Source organism: Euprymna scolopes, chromosome 17, assembly GCF_053919585.1.
Source record: "Euprymna scolopes isolate OS-2025 chromosome 17, ASM5391958v1, whole genome shotgun sequence".
NCBI lineage: Eukaryota > Metazoa > Mollusca > Cephalopoda > Sepiida > Sepiolidae > Euprymna > Euprymna scolopes.
In genome coordinates this window covers 119,274,240-119,284,052 of record NC_136498.1, presented here as the reverse complement: position 1 = coordinate 119,284,052, position 9,813 = coordinate 119,274,240, and the positions used below count along the sequence as shown (strand labels likewise).

General features: G+C 37.6%; 1 pseudogene; it reads right to left on the bottom strand.

Annotated features, from left to right (window-relative positions):
• Positions 1–8,694: 8,694 nt before the first annotated feature.
• On the bottom strand, positions 8,695–8,813 carry LOC145297127 (5S ribosomal RNA; annotated as a pseudogene).
• Positions 8,814–9,813: the final 1,000 nt, after the last annotated feature.

The following is a 9,813-nucleotide window of genomic DNA, read 5'->3' as shown; positions in this document are numbered from 1 at the left end:
ATATGTTATGAATGTGGTCTCAGAGGTCACAAGGGAACATACTGTGCCCAGAAGAAAAGACAAGGGACCGATAATGTAAATACGCTTCGCATGAATAAAGAAAAAAGCTGCGAAAGACGGAAATATGTTGATGTTCGGATAAATGGACATCTGGTTACATTGCTTCTGGATAGCGGTGCAGATATTAGTATTATAAATGAAGATATATGGAAAAGGATAGGTCGACCTGAATTAACGAAAACCAGAAAGACGGCGAGAAGTGTGTGCGGCAAAAGATTAGAGTTCAAGGGAGAATTAAAATGCAAAGTGACATTCGCTAACCAGACTCATAAATCCAAAGTGTACGTCGTACCAGGAAAGAATACATGCCTGTTTGGGGTAGATTGGATTGTCCTGTTTAATTTATGGGAGAAACCCATAAATTCGTTTTGTAACGTTTTAACTGCAGAAAAAGCAAACCAAAGGGAAGACTTCCTGAAGGATTTGAAAACTGAATTTCCCAATGTTTTTGCCGAAGGACTAGGACTCTGTATTAAGACAGAGGCAAAATTTGAATTAAAGAAAAATGCCACTCCAGTATTCAAACCTAAAAGGAATGTGCCTTTTTCAGCGATGGACGCAATCGAAAAAGAGTTGGATAGACTTCAACAACTGGAAGTCATTGAAAAAGTTAACCACACAGATTGGGCAAGTCCAACCGTGTATGTAAAGAAAAAAAATAACAGAATAAGGGTCTGTGGAGATTTTTCAACGGGTTTAAATGACTGTCTATTGGACCATAATTATCCCCTTCCGTCCGCAGAAGATCTGTTCTCTAAGCTTAACGGAGGAAAAATTTTTTCTAAGATAGACCTCTCAGATGCTTACTTGCAAATTAAGATCAGCGATGAATGCTCCAAATACTTAGGCATAAATACTCATAAGGGCATTTTTAAGCTAAAGAGGCTTCCTTTTGGATTAAAGGTTGCTCCTGCTATTTTCCAGCAAATTATGGACACGATGCTGGCAGGGTTGGAATTTTCAATGGCCTACCTTGACGATATCCTAATTAAAAGTGAAAATTTGCAAGATCATAAGAAGCATGTAAAAGAAGTATTCAAAAGAATACAGGAATTTGGTTTTAAATTGAGCCCAGAAAAATGCGATTTTTTTATGAAAAAAATTAAATATCTAGGTCAAATAATCGACAAAGAGGGTCGAAGACCGGATCCACAAAGGACTGAAGCAATTGAAAAGATGCCTGCTCCAGATTCAGTGACAAAATTAAAATCGTTTTTGGGATTAGTTCAATACTATGCAATTTACATCCCTAACATACATAATTTAAGAGCTCCTCTTAACGAGTTACTGAAAAAGGGTGTTAAATGGAACTGGAATAAGGAATGTGAATCTGCTTTCCAAAATATCAAAAGATGTCTACTGTCAGACTTAGCATTGGCACATTTCAATCCAGAAAAGGAACTAATACTAGCAACGGACGCCAGTGATTACGGTGTTGGCGCTGTATTACTTCACAAGTATGAGGATGGTAGGACAAAAGCTATCGCCCATGCTTCAAGAACGTTGGTTGCAGCGGAGAAAAATTACAGCCAAATTGAAAAAGAGGCGCTGTCGATAATATTTGGAATTACAAAGTACAATCGATTTCTCCATGGACGATCTTTTATTTTGCAAACCGACCATAAACCCCTACTTACCCTATTTGGATCAAAGAAAGGCATTCCCACACATACTGCGAATCGATTACAGCGATGGGCTGTAACCCTCTTAAACTATCAGTTTAAGATGGAACATGTATCCTCAAAAAAGTTAGGACACGCAGATGCATTATCACGGTTGATCCCTAAAAGAAGCGAAAGTTTCGAAGAAACGGTAATTGCTGCGCTTAAAGACGAAAGTGAATGTACAAGTTCAATGTGTAATATGATACGTGAACTTCCGGTAACTTTCGAAAAAATAAAAAAAGAGGCAGTAAATGACATTTTCATTAAGAAAATGAAAAATCAATTGGGATGGATAAAAAAAAATAAAAAGGTAGATCAAACAACGCCTTTTTCCATCTGTGAAGATGTGCTCATGTATGGTGAGAGGATCGTAATTCCACTAACGTTACAGAGGAAAATTCTGAAGGAATTTCATACAGGTCATCCGGGCATTTCGAGAATGAAATCCCTTATGAGAGGATATGTGTACTGGCCTGGTATGGACAAGGAAGTTGAAAAATGTGTCAAGACATGCAGAGGATGTCAATTAGCAGCTCGAGATCCTCCAGTAAAAACGACGCCATGGCCAAAGACGGACCTACCCTGGTCACGTCTGCATATTGATTATGCGGGACCTATAAATGGTTATTTTTACTTGATTATTGTAGATTCTTTTTCAAAATGGCCAGAAATATTTAAGTTTAGACATCCAACAGCAAAAAACACTGTGAGTGCGCTTAATGAAATTTTTAGCCGTTTTGGAGTGCCAAAAACCTTAGTGAGCGATAATGGAACAGCATTTACTGCTCATGAATTCAAAGAATTCTGTGACTCACTAAATATTCTACATATAACAACACCTGTGTACCATCCACGATCGAATGGGTTGGCCGAAAAATTTGTAGATACGTTTAAAAGGGCACTTAAGAAAAATCTTACTACGGACACAGACGAACAATGTATTCAAACATTTTTAGCAATTTACAGGGTGACACCAAATCCTAATAATAATGTCAATTCTTCCCCGGCTGAGCTAATGTTTGCAAGAAAGATAAGATCTGTCTTCGATAGGCTGCTACCAGAGAAAAAGAAAGTTTTCAAAAAAGAAAACCTTAATACCAAGTGTTTCTCCCCAGGTGAAAATGTATATTTCAAAAATTTTCAAAATGGACGAAATCAGTGGGTTGAAGGTATTATCAAAAAAAGGATTGGGAGCATGGTCTATACCATCCAAGGATTAAGTTTTGTCTGCAAAAGACACAGAAATCAAATACGTCCCAGACTGTCTCCAAATGTGGAAGAGACACCAATGGAAACATTGTGCGATATTTTTGATATACCAAAACCAGCGTGTGTACCGCAAACAATGAATATTTCGCCTGAACCGACCATACGGGCTGGACAGAAACCTTTACCCCGGGTAACGCTGACCAGAAGGAAAAGCGCAAGAAAGAGAAAAGTTACCAGGAGATTAAGCCCTGACCCTAAAAGGAAGAGGTATTTAAGCTAAAATCAGGAAGATTTCAGCTTCAGGGGGAGGTGTTGTGAAGGAACATAACTGGCTATACACCGGTTACAAACTGTATATATATATTGGACTGTTTGGCAGACAGCGGCAGACAGCGGCAGACAAGCAGTCGCAGTAAGACGGATAGTCTTACGTGTTGATTATCAGACTTTCTTCCCCATACTTGTTACTATGTACTTCTATTTACCTTAGGCGAGCAGCCTTACGTTTCTGTATTATAAATAAACCCCATTACACATACCACTCGGTGTAACTCACGTTTGTCTTTATTTCCTAAGTATTTAGGAATATAACATATATATATATATATATATATATATATATATATATATATATATATATATATATATATATATAAGATGCACCCAAACAAGCAAGGACACCTGGACATTCGACAGAGTTTATAATTATTAAAATTATTCAGATATACTGGATATTATTGAATACACATCCGGTAAAAGATGTACATATGGTCACTTTTCCTTTATGGTTGTGAATGCTGGACAGTGATGAAGTCGTTTGAAAGCAGTAGAGATATGGGTCTTAAGAAGAATTTTACGAATCTCCTGGACAGAAAGGAAAACAAAGAAGTCATGCGTAAGGTAGAATACAGCAGATCAGTATTCAATACTTTCCATGCCAGAAAGTTAAAGTCCGGACGGCTTGGAAAAAAGGTTGATGTTAAGAAAAATCGCCGGAAAAAAAGTGCACAGGAAGACAACGAACAAAGTTCACTGACAGTCTCAAAAGAGTCACTGGAAATACGACTATAGATCCCAACAGAAAGATCGAATATAGAGGTGACTGGAGAGTTATGATCATCGATGCTTGCAATAACGGACCTGATACCTGAACAAGTGTGTTAAAAAGTAAATCTGAATTTTATTTTAGGCTAAAAAAAAATGTCATTTTCCAGACAAAGAATTTATTTTATTCAACATTTGGAAAAATATTATACAAACAAGACGAAATATAACAATAGTCCCTATAGTACAATTGAGCTCAATTTTCTTCTTTTTTTTTGTAATTTTTTTTGTATTTTTTTTTTTTGTAATTTTTTTTTTGTATTTCTTTTTTTTTTTTCCGATATTTATGATATAACAAAGATGTGAAATTTCAGTGAGAGATAAAACATTGGATTGGTCTAAGGAGTCCATACGTGTGTAGAAGTCGAAACTGAAAGCTGTTGCGTAGGTCACAAGAGTTCTCAGTATAAATTATCTCATATTAAAGGACGAGTTAATGTCAGGGGAAACAAAAATGTACGAATAAATAAGGTACAACATAAAAAATATAACAAACAGAAAGGGAGGTGTTTTTTTTTGCTTTTTTTATAAAGAAAATTCTGTGTGTTTTATGAGATTTCCGAAAGTACACCAAATGCAATTACAAAACGGACATCATTGTTATATTTTGCAAAAGTCTATTTAATAGTCGTGTGCAGAAAGTAATCAAGGACCAGATTCGTGCAGGGTGGGGAGAGGTGTAAGATGTCAGAAATTTAAAATTTTCTGCTTCTAAACAGAACATTTTATTTAGGTCAAATTCGCCAGATACACTGGACAAAAAAAGTAGATAGATATGCGTCGAGAAAGATTGGCAGAAATAGTGAGAGAAAGATGTAGGGGAGAGAGGAAACTACTTTTTTTACTTTTAAACAGAACAGAAAAGAATAAAAAATTAAGAGATTCGTTGGGCATAATGACAAGAAAGATAAAGAGAAAAAGTAAGAGAGAAAGTGTGTGTGAGAGAGAAGGAGAGAAAGAGAGCGAGAAAGAGAGAGAGAGAGAGAGAGAGAGAGAGAGAGAGAGAGAGAGAGAGAGAGAGAGAGAGAGAAGTGTTTATTTTACTGTTAAAGAAAATATTTTATATATATTATTTTTAATTGGAATTCATTATTGAGATGAGTATATTTTATTAATTTATTTATTGCGGACTATTATCCTCATCTTTCTTAGTTGTTGTTTCACGACTTTTCGGCCAACTATTCCTCTGACCTTTGTCAGGTGATAACCACGACGGGACTTGGCCAAAACGTGGTGACAAGACAACAACTATGGAAGGCAGTAATTGCTGAGAATGCAGTTTGGAGATTCGGAGTTCCTATCCTGTCGTGGTTACTACCTGATGAAGGCCAGAAGAATAGTCGTCCGAAACGTCGTGAAACAACTAATAAAAAAGATGAGGATAACAGTCCGCAATAAAAAAATTAACAAATAATACTCATCTCGATAATGAATTCCAATTAAATAATATATACCATTCGGTACGGACCCGACAACGGAAGATCAGATAATGAATAAATGTGGATTTATAAGACCAAAAATCCAACCTTGATCGCCCTTCGGGGCCCATGGCGCAGTTGATAGATATGTTGAATCTCTACGGTTCCAGGTGAGCATTGTCTGAAGATAGCGGCTTCAATCCTACCCAAAGCCGGTCAGAGCCTTACTTGACTAAAACATGGTGAAATGACAACAACTATGGATGGCATTAATTGCTGAGAATGCAGTTAGGAGTTTTGGAGTTCCTATCCCGTCGCGGTTACCACCTGATGAAGGCCAAAGGAATAGTTGGCCGAAACGACATTAAACAACAACTAAGAAAAGATGAGAATAATAGTCCGCAATAAATAAATTAATAAAATATTTTATTTAATTCAAATTCACCAGGCACAATGAGATTGGATTAGCCAGAGAGAGATAGAGAGAAACTTGTGAAAATTGATGGTCCTCGGTCCTCCATAAGTTGCAGAAACTTATCTGTAATTTGATTGGCCGCACCCTTTCTTAGTCTCTGCAGCCTCTCTCTCACAACCGTGATGTTGTTAGCCTCAGTCTTTTCTATCTATATAATATTCTGCTTGATCCTTCCTTATTTAATCCATATGTTAAATTTTGAAAAAAGGTCAAATACAATTTTGGAAGCCAGACTGGTTCAAAAAAGGCTAAATTTGCAAGATCTGTCTTTAAAAAGACCAATTTGGCAACATTAAGAATATGAGATTGATCTTCCTTTGATATAGCCTCGTTTTCAAATATTATTATAATAATATATGGTTATTGTTGTAATAATTTGAGAAAGGAATTCATTGTAATTGCAACATGCAGCAGTTCTTCAGCCTGAAAAAAAAGTCAACGAAAAGTTATGTTAAAAAAAAAAAAAACATTCGAAAAAAAAAAACAGCAAAAAAAAAAAAAAAATGAACATTGTCTGCTAAGAGGTGCCGGACTGAAGGAATAAATTATTAAAAAGTAAATGGGAATTAGACTATTGAAATATAAAGAAGACAAGACGATTCCTATTGTAACTGGAATGCTTGGAACCATAACAAAAAGCCACCATAAATGACTTAATCAGATTAACGACACAATGTTAAAGTACAGCTTGAATGTCTAAAATCAAAGAAATTGATCTGATGTTTAAAGAAAAAAAATCCAACAAAAATCATCCAGAAGTTGAGACAACTAAATAATAATAATAATAATAATAATAATAATAATAATAATAATAATAATAAAAAAAAAATATTTTGTAAATTTGGTTCAATTGTTTGTTTAAGCAATGGTCATAAAGTGGGTGATCAATTTATGTTAAAGTTATGCAAAAACTGTTTCACACGCATAATGGCAAAGATTTCTCTGGTTCTCTATCCTCTGATCTTGAGCATATAATGGAATGGGATCAAAGGTGGTTGGTTAATTTTAATGCATCGAAAACCAAACTCTCTCTTTTTTTTTTTATTGCATTTTCACTCAAAACAAGGCACAGCGTCACTTTGATGTAGGGGAATACTATCTGGGACGTAATTAGTAGGGGTACTATGTGGGGAGTTGAGCAGCAAGATGTCTGTTTATAATGCACTCGAACTTCTGCATGTCAGTACAGTCGGGAAAATGGGAACCTGGAAGGGAATTCCAAAGTCTAGCAGTCCTAGGGGAAAAACTATTAGAGTAGAAGGCTTTCTTCCATCTAGGGATTTCTAGTGTGTAGGGGTGGGATTTTGCTGCTTGTTGGGTTTGTCGAGGATATTTACTTGTAGTTCGTCAGAGCATCTACCATTAAAACACTTGTAAAACAGGCAGAGAGATGCAACATTTTGTCGATGGGACAGCGGTTGAAGCCTAGATGATAGTGTGGGACTTATTAGGTTGACACCTATCTTTTGAATCCTATCTAAGAGGGAGTGACTAGCAGTAGATGCACCAGTCCAAATGTGGCAACAATACTCCATACATGGGCGATTAGTGGTCTTATAAAGGTACAGGATACTCTTAGGCATAAGTAGCTTTCTAGCACAGTAGAGGGAGCCCACCTTCTTTGCAGCAACCTTTGCAATGCACTCAATGTATCTGTTTCAACTCATGTTCCCTCGTAACGTTAAGCCGAGGAGTTTGAACAAACTACTTTCAGGTAATATATCATTAGTCATGGCTATTATTGGTTGAGAAGATTTCTTGTAGTTATTAAAGGAAAGGAGCTTAGTCTCGGCAGCATTGAATGTGACCATCTATTTTTAGCCTCATTCCACCACAAACCAAAGTTCTTCTAGGGTTTCTGCCATTGCCTTTAAGTTTTGAGACATTGTGTTGAACAAAGATGGCGGCGTAGTTCAGATCAGTAACCAAGATGGCGACCAAGAATCAAATGCGGTCCGTCGCGTAGTTAACCTCTTAAGTTCTGAGATATTATGTTGAACAAAGATGACGGCGTAGTTCAGATCAGTAACCAAGATGGCGGTGTAGTTCAGATCAGTAACCAAGATGGCGATGAAGAATTAAATGCAGTCCGTGATGTAGCAAACGGCGAACTGATTGAATCCAAAATTCAACGATTTTTATAATAATTTTGCGACGTTTTCATCGGTTGTTTAGCACAGCCGTTGGTTATAAAAATGATTGGCGAATCCATTCGTCTCATACCCCCATTAGAAGTCAAAAACTTTTTACAGCCTTGGATACGTGTTCATTCATTTTCTTTTCCTGTTTGTTATAGAGCGTGGTGTCATCAGCAATATACCCATCTCGGAGACAATTTTATCAGGGAGATCATTTATGAATATCAGGAATAATAAAGGTCCAAGGATCGACCCCTGAGGTACACCTGCATTTATATCATATTGTTTTGAGGTACAACCATCAAGGACAACTTGGATTCTTCTCTTACTTAAGAAGGATTTAATTATGTTAAGTATTCGACCAGTAATACCATCGGATTTTATTTTCGTGAGAAGACCATCGTGCCATACCCTTCTCTATTCATCATCAGCCCTCTGACCCCAATCTGTGTGCAGTCAGCACCAACCCTATTCAGGGTTTAACCGGCTTCCTCCGAAGGAGGAAGTTTCATGGGAGTATGAAATTCACAAGCGGTCCCCAGTCACATGTATATCCCCATTCGGGGAGATGACGACGTTAGGTTTTTGCAACTTTTTTTGCAGGGAGATGTCGACGTCCTCCTACATACATACAGCACCTGGACTTCCCAAATTGGTCACCCATTTTAGTAATGACCAGGCTCAACGTTGCTTAACTTCGGTGATCTGATGGGAACCGGTGTGTCAACGTGATTATGCCGTAGCCATCAATGAGGATTCTTTTGGCCCCAATTGAAATGAATGTCTTGGGGACTCTCCATATTATGACAAGCTTTTGGGTCTGACTTTCTCTTGGATCTGAAATGGAGCACATATATGAAATCCATTGCCAAAATCACTGGAAAAATGCTTGAATCATTCTACTTTTCCAGTACATATCTCACTACTGATGCAATCCTCTACCTGTACAAGAGCCAAGTATGTCCTAGAATGCAATACTGTTACCACATCTGAACAGGAGCTGCTCGGAGTATCCTATCCTGCCTTGACAGAGTTCAAAACCGACTTTGTAACCTAGTAGGTAATGACTTTTTCTCTTCCCTACAACCTCTTTCCTCACGGAAAAGACGTGAGCCTGTCTCTGCTCTATCGTTATTTTCATGGCAAGTACTCAGCTGAGCTCTGATCCGATCCATGCCCCCCCCTCCCAAACTTTCACAAAGAACACTTGGCTAGCTAAAGCCACTATCAATAATTTCCCCCCACTCTCTATCAGTGCCTAAACCTAAACGTGGATTCCATGAACAAAAGTTTCTTTCCTAGAACTGCCTGTAAAGTGGACTTAAAAGTCTCTCAAGTCTGAGACCAGTGTTGTATTTATTTATAACACTAGATGATGATGTCTCGTCGGTCGTCCTCATTCGTTACATGCTCCCCTCCACCTTCTGACTGCAATACTGGCATTTTGTGGTCATTTGTTGGTAAAGTTGGTTCTCACGTTTGTCTTGGTGGTCAGATTACCCTTATGCTGTATTGTGGGACCAGACTCGTTGGTTTGTTATCCGCCTCCACGTTTGTCATCTGCCATCACTATGCCGTTATTCATTTTTTTCCACATCATCTTGTGTACATCACACAGGGATACGCTGGTTGCCACTCTTGGCCTTTGGGGAGGTGGTTGAGCGGGTGGTTGTATGGATGAATAATATTTCAGCTGGTGATAATCCGAGGTCCTGGTGGGCCGTGATCCTATATGTTATCATCAC